Below are 10,168 nucleotides of genomic sequence, written 5' to 3' on the forward strand. Positions count from 1 at the left end.
CAGTTCCATTCTTCAGTGGCTCTTGATGTTTCCTGTCACTTTTAATATAACAAACAAGAATGCCCTATAAAGAATGAAGCCAATAAAGGAGTAATAACTTTTGGAACTATTATTTTACCTACTGTTTGCCTTCTTTGCAGTATCATTTCACCCTCCCCATTTTTTTTTCTTTTTAGGGTGAGTAGGGGAAGAACTTTATACCATTTTCCATCAGTTCTTTATAATCTTTTTTCTTAAGATTTATTCTAATGCATTCCAGTTATACAAAGAAACCTGTACCTATTCATTTTTATTCCTAAATAAATTCTATTGAGTTAAACAGACTTTGCTTCTAAATAGGTATAAAAGTTTTTCAGAACTGAACACTGCTTCTTAGGGAAGCCACAGGGGGTTTATTAAATATACTGAAATCCCCATCTCAAGGGCTTTCAATACCCTCTTTTTCCAATTTGAAAATGCAACTTGGTGATTTAAATATGAATGTGCTTAAAATACAATCACAATTTTGCTTTTCTTTTGCCAACAAGAAATTGAGTCGCTCTTCCCAATCTCTACAGGAGTATTCCAGATGTTGAGCCTCCCTAAAACTGCAGTTCACAGCTGCCGTCAGATGATCCAGAAGCACCATTTCCATTTCCTCTCATCAGGACAATGCTTTAGTTTAGACTGTACAGCAAATTCATGACTTGCCTACAGCAGAGTCCCTGAACTGTTGTTGGAAGGAAAGGATCAATGATGAAAACTGATTGCATTCTGCCATCATATTACATTGTAGTACGTAGCCCTTAGTTACCTTTTGCAAATAGTGGTTTGAATCTACTAGGGTGGAGCTGATGAAATAGGTATCATTCAGCATGTAGTTTTTTCTTTCTTTCTTCTTCTCTGAGTAACTCACACTTCCTTAGCACAAACAAACTTGGTGTTTGCATAAGAAAGGCCAGAGAGGGAAATTGGGAGACAGAAACACATCCAATATAGCTTCTGCTCAGCTGTTGTGAAAAGAGGTAATGAGCCTAATGAGCTACTACTACTGTTCCTTCAACCTCCCAGAGGGGTTCACAAGTAGATAAGAGAAGTGTGTATCTCCCAGTCCAGCATCTAACAAGCTTTATATTGTCAATTTGCCAGTAAAGCTGCACCTCCAGTGTGATGTTCAACCTATGGGGCTGGGGCATATCTTTGGCAGTGAAAGAAGATGTACCTCTGGGCCAACTAGTTGCTATGCATGGATGGTTTCTTGCTGCTATGACAGAATTGGAGCTACTGATCAGCAGCCAGTGATGATTCACAATTGCAGAGTACATCCAAGAGTGAGAGAGATGTACACCTACTTCCCATTCAATTACATTTGTACTAGAGTTATAACTACAGCTTGTTGAATTTGGCTGAGTTAACACAACATGCTCAACCATGACTCATACTTTAGCTACTCAGATTCTAAAGAATATGGGTGCAGAATCTCAGTCCCCGGGTCTTCGGTTTCCTTTCTATGATGTCACCATCTTGTATTCAGTTAATTACATTTTAATTAAATTTAACTTTGTATCAAATTCAATTTCCTGGCCTTGCCTCTTTTTTCTTGACTCTATCTGGTTTTCTTTTGCAGTGTGGCCTCTGGCATACTATGCAAAATCCAGTTGTGGGACTTAGCTTAAATTTAAAAAAAAATGGTGTTGCAATAGCAATAAGGGAGAATATTTGTAGTTTAGGATTGAAATGGGGGCCCTTGGTTCCCTCTGAGCTTGGTTGTCTTCTTGAAGATGTTTCATTACCCAAACATGGCAACGCCATCAGTTCTAGTAAAGAGTGGGGCAAATCAGGACTTTCAGTTCATACATTTCTCCATCAGTCTCAGTCTATTATGATGACTCTGCAGAACTAATGTGACCTAAGAAATCAGCATTGAAGGAGAGGAAGGAGGGAAGCAAGGTTCTTTTCCATACAGTACTGTTAATTTATTGCACAAATATTAAACCAAGATTCCAATTGGTCAAATACGATCATGTTTTCGCCAAAATAAGATATATAAGATATATTTTCTTGCCACCAAAAATGGTACCAGGTCTTATTTTCAGGGGGATATCAGCCACTGACTTACCTCACTTGACACCCCCAGCCTCCTTTTCGCTGTCAGAGGCTTCAAGAACTTCTTTTGTAGCCAGCAAGGCTGGCAAGGCTTTCCTGAAGGCCTCTGCAGCTGATAACAGAGCTCCAGATCGATCCGGAGCTCTGTTATCAGCTGCAGAGGCCTTCAGGAAAGCCTTGCCGGTCCTGCCAGCTGCAGAAGAAATGGGCTGGCAAGGAAGGTGTTGGCTGCAACTGTCCAAAGGTAAGTAGTAGGGCAGCTCCACTACCCCCCATTCCACCCTAGCTTAATTTTTATCCATGCACCCAAGAGTGGGAAGGGTCTTAATTAGGGCTTATTTTGGGATGTAGGGCTTATATTGGGTGCATGTGTCAAATTCAAGCTAGGACTTGCTTTTGGGATAGGTCATATTTTCCAGGTAACATGGTAGTACTAGTTCCATATGCCATTAAATTAAATCACCTGAAATACCTGAAACCTGGTTCCAAACATGGCCCAAACCTGGATAATGAGATCACAGCTGCTTACCTGCCTATAAACCACATTTCCAAACTGCAGTATTCTCAACTGCTTCCCAGCCCTTTGCAGTATAATAGCAATAAGCACCACCAACAATTTAAAATGTCCATGGTAGAATATAATAAACGGGATACTATTTAGATCCCATTAGGGTGACCAAAACTCTCACAAAGAAGCCAGGGGGGCAAGGATAAAAATCATGGGTGGAATAGACCATGCTGGATATCTATTGACATCAGTCCAAAGGCCAAAATTAATCCTTGGTAACACGAGTCTCTATCCATACAGAGCCAAGTCTCTGACAACCTGAATGACAAACTTAGTGTAAACTGTTATTCTGCAAACTGCTCCACATTCTGATCGCACCTAATCTGCTCTGACAAAGAAATAGTATATGACCATCGGTGTGTGTTCGGCCAGAGATAACTGTCTCCAATGTAATTCCCAAGGCTGATAGAATCAGCCCCTGGTGCATGAAATAAGTCAACCAACAGAAAAAGTGAGAACATTTCAACTGCATGGCTTTTTCTGATACCGATTTGGAGCACAAACTGGAAATGCCTACAACAATTAAGATGTACTATACCAACGCATGCAGGAGTCTTCTCAAATACTCAGAATATTGATGATTTAGCACTAAACATAGCAAATGGGGAGGAGGATATGTTTAGGAAAAATAGATCCATCCACTTTTGAATGACTGTAAGTATATAAAGCTCTAGAGTTATTATTTTTTAAATATAGATATGTACTTTATTGTACTCATTTTTCCTACGTAGTTTTTAGCTCATCAGATGTGGACCTCCATGGATAATAATTCCTATCTCTGCTGCTGGTAATTTTATACAAGTTTTAAATTTTAAACATTAGGGATTTCTTGTTTAATTCTTCTCCAAACAAATACAGTTGTTATATGCCAGCTTACAAATTCCATCCAGTAAATCTAATTTGGTCTTATGCAAAACAAAACATGCCATGATAATCTTTATAGAATGCTTTACATTTTGCAGTATCTGTAGGAACCCTGGGAAATGTAGTACATATCACATGACCACATCTGTAATCCTGATTGGTCACTAAATTGACCCTCGAGGGGTTGGGGGAGTTTTCCTCACTCTTGGCTGAACTCACGGACTCGTGGTAACTGGTCTATTTCTACTGCTATGAGATGAGGGAAAAAGGATAGCAGATAATCTTTTTACCTACAAGACAGATATGCAAAGGATTGGTCATTAAAAAACTTTGTCACAAATGTGAGTTATGAGGATACCTGATGAACCAATAAAAGTACTTTGTTATGGACGTTTTGTTGAGTTTATCTATCTGCATCTGTACAGAAGACAAATCTACCACTGTATAGAATGCAGAACAGTAAAAAGATGGTTAATTTAAAGTCCTGAAGCCCATCAGTATAAAGACAGTTAATTTGGATTTGTGATAAAACAATGTAATGTTGAAGCCAGGAGTGAATGTGCAATGCTAAGCTCTGTGCCTCAGTTTGAATTGAAGGGAGGGGCAAGAATCCCCCCTTCCCCTTTTACGCAAGAGACTTTTCAAATATCCTATGCTCTGGCTCTCAAAGGCAATCAAATTTTGTCTCCATTGATCCTTTTTTTTATCTCTTCCCCCCCCTCTTTTTCTCTTCAACAAGGAAGTGAGACCTAGGCAAAGCAACCCACAGCTACATCTGGGGCTCAAGGAGAAATTTCCCAGGGTTTTCCAATATGTGTTTGCAATGACAATCCCTTTTTGCAACTATTGTGGACAATTTAATCAATTTAATTCAAGATTCCAAGATTAACTGCAACCTAACATGGGCATAGCAACAGCATCTTCCAGACCCTCTACTGCCACCTTGTGGAGAAAGCAACACTAACAGGAATATTTCTGCGTTTAGTCTCCAAGTTTTCAGAAAAATGGTATTGAGTCTCTTGTTTGAGCAGAGACTTGGGCTAGAAGACCTTGAAAGTCCCTTTCAGCTCTATTCTGATTGAAAGACTGTATATGATAATGCTGACTTATCATTCTTCTTATATCTACATGTTATCCCTACTATTCACTTCTATCCAGCCATCCTAGTTATATAGATATATTTTGCAGCTCCTCCATACAAGAACCTGCCCTAGAAAACTCATTTTCTGCGGCTGAAAGGACCTACAAGTTTGCATGCACATCAAAAACCTTTTACATTTCTTACAAATGTTCCTCTGCTACATTTTAATGATGAATGTGTGTGTGTGGCGGGGTGGGGGGGAGAGAAGGAAGGGTAATTTGAAATTTTTAGATGGCTTTTGATTCAGAATGCTTAACAACCATAGCAGGTTTGCTTATTGAACCGACAATTGAAATACAGCCCACATCTTTTCCAATATCTCTGGAACTGCAAAAGCTAGAAAAGAAAAAAAAAAAGAGAGAGAGAGAGAGAGAGAGAGAGAGAGAGAGAGAGAGAGAGAGAGAGAGCGCTAAGAAATCAGGCCAACAATCACTCTAAAAATAATGCTGGCTGGGAATTATGAGAACTGAAGTGCCACAGATCCTGAAACCAGATTGGGAAGTGTGATTATAGGTAGTATGGTATAGAAAACGTGGTCTATTTTAATTTTAGTCTTTTGTTCAGCCATTACATAATGCCTACACACATGTCAACGCATCTCATGTCCAATCTATTTGGTAGCAGATTTCCAAGATGTAGATTATTCATCTCCAGCTGTCTTCAATTCCCCCCTCTTCCCAACAGACTATATGGAATATTGTGTTCTCAATTCCTGCCCTCTACTCTGTTACAAGGTGACATTTTAGCACTGTTTTAACTGACGCCTTTTGAAAGCTGTTTGTTTTTCATTTTACTGCGGAGTTTTTCGTCCCCCATTTCATCCCCTTTCCTCTTTTTTTTTAAATAGTTGTATCTTGGAATTGCAACCATAAAGATAAATTGTTCAGCATTCCTATTGGTTGATATTCCTTTTCTACCTACAGGTCTCTCGTGTGCAGTTTGAATTCATTTTACAAAATGCTGCCTTGAACCCACCACCATTAAAGTCACAGTGCTTTTCTTATGTTCTGGAAATTCAACCCTTTTTAAAGCAATCACATTTGTCTCCTCTGATATGGACTTGATAATACTTCCATTGCCCTCTGGGTAAATAAAGACACTTTCACTGCCTTCCTAACTTTTCTTACTAATCCCCAAGACAATCAGATTAGATTTTGGTCATGAACGCTGCTGAACCTCTTCAGAAACCACATTGAATTCTTCACAGCATTTCTTGCTCCTCAGTTTTTCAAAAATCTGCAAATTGTTCAGTATCTCCATAGGTAGAGAAACACACCCACTTGGGAAATATCCTCACCTTTGAGCCTGCATTTGGTCAGCAGAGTGTTTGCTGGACAGAACAGGTTCTTGGGCTACTAATCTATTTTGGGCAGTGGCCCCCAACCTTTTTTGTACCACGGCCCGGTACCGGCATTACAAAATGATCCACGGACCGGTATCGGCATCAGCACGCACGACCAAGGCAAGGCGAGCTGAGCGACCGGCCAGTCAGCTGTCCCCCGCTTCTCCCCGCCACCTTTAACTCCTCCTTTGTACCTTCTCGTGGTCGATGGGCTTTTCGGGCTCTTTCTTAATCTCCTCCTGAGTAACGCGAGACTCCACCGCCATCGGGACGGCTCTTTGTTCGAAGCCGCCCCCCCGCTTCGATGAAACTAAGGCACAAGGATTCCTTCAGCACCCAAACGCCGCTTTCCAACCGACGACCGACAAGCTCACCCGGAAGCACTTTCTCAAGCGCCGTTTAAACAAGATGGCGGCGCCCAAGCAAAATAGGTGGCCCGGTACAAAATGATCCATGGACCGGTACCGGTCCAGGGCCCAGTGGTTGGGGACCACTTATTTTGGGCATAAAGGATCCAGTATTGTAGGGATTCCCAGACTTTCTAAGCATATTTGGATATGCTGATAATATGACACAATATAGCCGCCATATCCATTTGGTTCATGTCCATTTTCAAAACAACTGGCACAGCCAGGGCATTCTAGGCCCAGAATACCTACTTCCCAGAACTATATCCCTCCTTCTTCTTTTTTTTTTTGGGGGGGGAGTTGAGCAGAAAGCCAACTAATTATTTTCCAAAAATACCTAATGAAAAACATTCTTGTAAAAAAAAAATTATTTAAGAGCCCAGAGATGGGCTAAATGTTTGCATTTACAAATGTTATCACAGCATGGTTGCTAGCAGCAAATTAATTGGCATTTTGAGAGCCAACTCTACAGAAAAGCTGTCTCTATTGGAGACCGAACATTTTATTTGCCTCCTAATTTGATATCCAGATTATCCTCTGCATACTAGATGTTTTTCTGCCCTGATATTTAAAGGGTATATAAAAATCCTCTTACGCCAGATGTTAGGAAAAAAAACAACTATCTCAGAAATTGTATATCGTTCATTTTCCCATCCCTTCTCAACTCATCAACAATTGTTATCTAGGAAGAATCTGAAACATACTAAATCGAACAGAATTTCCAGAACCCTTCTTTCTGAGAATTGTTTATAGTGAAAGAATAGCTACAATAAGGACTGAATTTGGAGGAAAAGAGAATTTTTAAATAAGGAAGGGAGAGAGATAGGACTGTACTATAGTTCTCATATCTTTAAATTATATAGCAAATATAAAAATGACAAGATTAAGAAACATGATTGTTGGAATCAAATTTGGTTGGACGTTTTAATGCTAAAAGTCTGAGGCAGGGAAAAAAAAACCATCACTTTCTTAGCCAGAAGAAAGAGATATTGAGAAAAGTTTGTTATGAAAGTAAAAATAGAAATGTTAATGTTAATTAAGATTAAAAAATAATGTTGATGTGTGTGTTACTGAACATGTCGGTGACAGAAAAGAACAGAAGATAGCAGTTTCTTTTCTAGGACCCAGGAATAAATTTGCACCATGTTCTGAAAAAGCAAGGAAGACATTAATTTATGGAAGAAACATAATAACCAAGACTGCTAGTTTGATGTAAGGCTAAGGGCAGAAAAAGTGAGACCACGAATGCTAGTCCTGCCTTTGACCCAAAGCCCACAGGGTGACCTTGGGCCACTTTCTTTCAGATCTACGAAGCAGGCAATGGCAAATCACTTCTGAAAATGCTGCCAAGAAAACTGCAGAGACTTGTCAAAAAGTCTCAAATAATTGGACATGATTGAAGAGAAGAAAAAAATGACAAGTTTAGAAGAGATTGTTGAAGGATAAGAACAATTCGATGTTAATAAAGATCCAATGTTTTTTCTTCAGTAATAATAATGTGGCTGTAAAAGTTGGATGCTGAGAAAGAGTGAGAGAAAGAAGCAGTGGTGGGATTCATATTGTTTTTACTACTGGTTCTGTGGGCGTGGCTTGGTGGGCGTGGCAGGGGAAGGATACTGTAAAATCTCCAGTCAGAGGTGGTATTTGCCGGTTCTCCGAACTACTCAAAATTTCCGCTACCGGTTCTCCAGAACTGGTCAGAACCTGCTGGATACCACCTCTGGAAAGAAGGTACTGTTGAATTATGGAATGGAAGATGTTTGTTAAGGGTATTTATTTATTTATTTATATTTATTTGATTTGTCAATCGCTTACAAGATGATAGGGCTAAGTATAAACAAAGTTATGAATACATGAAATTGATACTTATAAGAAAAATAAAAATAAACAATAGGACAGGGACGGTAGGCACGTTGGTGCGCTTATGCACGCCCCCCTACAGACCTCTTAGGAAAGGGGTGAGGTCAATAGTAGATGGTCTAAGGTTAAAGTTTTTGGGGTTTGGGGAAGAAACCACAGAGTCAGGTAGAGTATTCCAGACATTGACCACTCTGTTGCTGAAGTCGTATTTCCTGCAATCAAGTTTGGTGCATTTAACTTGGAGTTTGTATCTATTGTGTGCTTTTATATTGTTATGGTTGAAGCTGAAGTAGTCATTGACAGGTAGGACATTGCAATGTATAATTTTATATACTATATTTAGATCGGACCGAAGGCGGTGTAGTTCTAGGTTTTCTAGGTCTAGAATTTTGAATCTGGTGGCATAAGGTATTCTGCAATGAGTAGAGGAGTGGAGAACTCTTCTTGTGAAATATTTCTGGACCTGCAGACTGGACCAAATAATGGCCAATGATATCATTGATGTGCAAACGAAGTTTACACACTTTGAATTTGGGACATGAACAAATGATGGGCTAAAATAAATGTTTATGCTTGGCAAGATTCCAAAAAGATGGGGGAAAACAATGGGTAAAGTGGATAAGGCAAGATTCACAAAACATTTGTAAGTCAGAATATTTTGAAGTCGGAAGTTCTAACGTTTCCCAAACCCTGCCATTGGGAAACTAGGACAGCTCAGACATCCAGCCTTTGTTTGGGACATCCAGTGTGGTAATATAATCTATTGATCATTTTATCATTTTCTGTAAGGCCTTTGAAATACTAGCAATAAGTCTAGGGATATAGACATTCTTGGTGGGGGTAGGAGTACCTTTGCTCATGAGTGTCTCATCCTGTTTGATTCTGCAAGTTTAGAAGGAATAGGAAAATAGGTAAAAGTTCAAGGTACACAGTTGTGCTTTCTCATGGGACTTTCCAAACTTTCCCATGAGACTTTCCGTGGCTGTATGATCTCATCCTAGCAAGGTAACATCTGGGACTTTCCAAGATTGTGTGTTCTCATGCTGGTGAAGTAATCTCCTGTTGAGGTCATTGTTTTCTGAATATACATACTGTATTTTTGCTTGTGTTTTTCCTCAATAAATACTGCTACCTGAGTTCACTCAGGGCTGGCATTTTCTCAGACATTTCCCTGTGTCTCATTTTCGAATGTCAGTCCACCATAAATGGTGACCCCGACGTGATAGCTGGAAGGCTATACGTTTCCCGCATCCTATACTCATCGTCGTGGACGTCGACTGGGCCCTCATCTTCTTCGCTGGACGAAGATAGATTCTTTTCGTGAGTATGGGGGAGATCTCTCGAAGGCTCAGAAAGAGCACATCAGGGAATTGAGAGGGATCATTGGGAATAGTTTTGGGTTTGGAATTGGCAGTAGGGGTTGTGCTGTAGGAAAGAAAGAAATTGAGGACTTACTACAGTATGTTTGGAAAAATATTAAGTCATATCCGGAGGGAGGTAGTATTAAAGTAGAGTCCTGGAAAAAGATAGGGAAATTTTTGCACGAGGAACCTCGTGCCCCTTCTTCAATTTTGTTAACCTGGAGGGTGATTATGGATGCGTTAGCTACTTATGAACAACCGCTCCTAGCACCCCCGAAGAAGGTTTGCCGCTTTACCATGCGGTGCGTTTGTTGCCGCCGACGGCACCTCCAGATAAATCTGGGGACTGTCCGCGCTAGAAATACTTTGTCAGAGGATAAGAGTTTACCTTTAAGGGTTCAGGTGGATGCAGTTACTGCAGCTATTCAAGAAGCAAAGAATAGAGGGGAATTATCAGGAGATGATTTGGTGGAGTTTGGAGTAGAAGTTCAACTTAATCCAGTAGAAATTGTCATGGATGCTGCGTTGAATCCGCAGCGG

Source organism: Notechis scutatus, chromosome 6, assembly GCF_049901735.1.
Source record: "Notechis scutatus isolate UNSWTSFEM ecotype Mainland chromosome 6, rNotScu1.2, whole genome shotgun sequence".
In the NCBI taxonomy this organism is placed as follows: Eukaryota; Metazoa; Chordata; class Lepidosauria; order Squamata; family Elapidae; genus Notechis; species Notechis scutatus.